Consider the following 1893-nt stretch of genomic DNA (forward strand, 5'->3'; position numbering starts at 1 on the left):
CAGCTTGGCCGGTCGATCGTCTTTACTCTCGCCCTCAACTCCCCCGCTACAGGAAGCGGTCAAGCCTCGCAAGGAAAGGAACAAGAAACCCCCGCAAAGGAACAACTACACCCCAAGTCGATCAAGATCGACGACCTACCTGGCACGTAGCCTGAAGATAATCCATGCTACGCATTCCCACCATCCCGCGTCCCGCCAAGACGAGACCAATCCAGGCCAAGCTTTCCATCAAACCCACCAGAGGAGTGTAACCAGCCCCGCCGACGGGTACACAAGGTGAGCCTTCAACAACCCCACGGTTATCGGAGTACCCCCTCCGTTAGTCGGCTGTCCGGGCCACTGTGTGTCAGAGTGGATCGCAACGTGATTTTGCGACCCCCACTCCACCACAGTCGCCCTTTTCGCCGGACCTCATCATGTCCAACTGCCTGGGCGACACTAGACCTCGTGTCATCATTACCTTGATGGCTGCCAGTAAGGATACACATTAGACTCTAAACCGGTCCAGCTGGTTCCATCGAGGCGACACGGTCCTCCGCTTTAGTTGCGTTTTTTTTCCAATCGTCCGGGGAGCTTGTCAATCCGCCTACTCACTACGATCTGTGACACCTATCCCCGACTTCGGGTTGGGGACGTTAGATAACCACTAACTTGGTTTAACATATACTTGACCTCTTCATCGATATGACTTGTTCACTCCACACAACTGTTGCCTTATCCGCCGCGGCATTGGTTCCAGCCCACGAGTTACTCCACTGCTCGTCAATCCTACCAAGCACACCATACAGGCACGTTCCACTTCCATCCTCGACGCAGCCTAGCAGTGCCAAGACGCCCTCGTTCACTGCCGCAATCTGCAAAGTCACTTTTCCTGTTGTTGTAGCAGCATAATGTAGCCGTTGCGGTGAAGTGCTTTTAAAGGTATGAGAAGATTAGTGGGTACTATTGGGGGGTTAGGGACGGGTTGGCTTGAATGTAGTAGCTTTGCAGCTAGTTTGACCAGAGAGTGAATGGTTCAGACGAAAGGTGTACTAATAAGATTCGGTGTTAGCTCATAGTGGTGGTTGGAAACGGGAAACAAGATGTGATATGGATGGATCAGACAGTTACAAGATCCGTTACTACCAAGCCGAGTTTTCTGGTATAAGAAGGCAAACTGATCCTGGCTCTTGGCGGCTAGATTAGAGCAACTGGACCAAGGATCACGAAAATGAAGGTTAAGAGGGTGTGACGAACTCAGCTTAAAACCGAGAGTCACGCATCCGGACACTGTTGAGCGGGATTCAATGCTGTCTATGTGTGGCAGGATCTATTCTGAGGGTCATAGGCAGCGAACGCGGTTATGGGGCGTTCCAAGCGAGGAAGATCGAGAGAAAACTTTTAGGAGTTGGGTCAACGTGGAATCTGCCTCGGTATACGATTTAGGCAGCTGCAACTAAGGTGACCAGGATCTGACGTATCTGCTGCGCTCCGGGCATAACGCGAGAGTTACGCATCAAATCGATCAAGATCCGGTATGAGGGACAGCTGCTCTAAAAACATCAACAAGGAAGTGCATGCGCATAGCAATAGATGGGAGATCGAGTGATAGTGAGGATAGAGCCAGTTGATGTATATGACATAAATATTGATCAGACTCGAATTGCATTTGTGTTACACAAGTGCCTGCCCTCAAAATCCGGAACGATATTGGATGCATCGACCTCAATGAAGGTTGGGAAAAGCAGATCTAGCTTCGGTTGTGATACCTGATTTTAAATTGGTCATATCACACCACCTGGTGAAATAACTCTTACAAGTGCATTTCAACTAAATTTACCCGATTTACTCTTGGGCCGGGAATGGTGTACTGCTGAGCGTATCGGAGAAATGGTGTTTTCTGAGGGAAGGATA

The sequence above is a fragment of the Phytophthora parasitica genome, assembly GCF_000247585.1.
Source record: "Phytophthora parasitica INRA-310 unplaced genomic scaffold supercont2.27, whole genome shotgun sequence".
In the NCBI taxonomy this organism is placed as follows: Eukaryota; Oomycota; class Peronosporomycetes; order Peronosporales; family Peronosporaceae; genus Phytophthora; species Phytophthora nicotianae.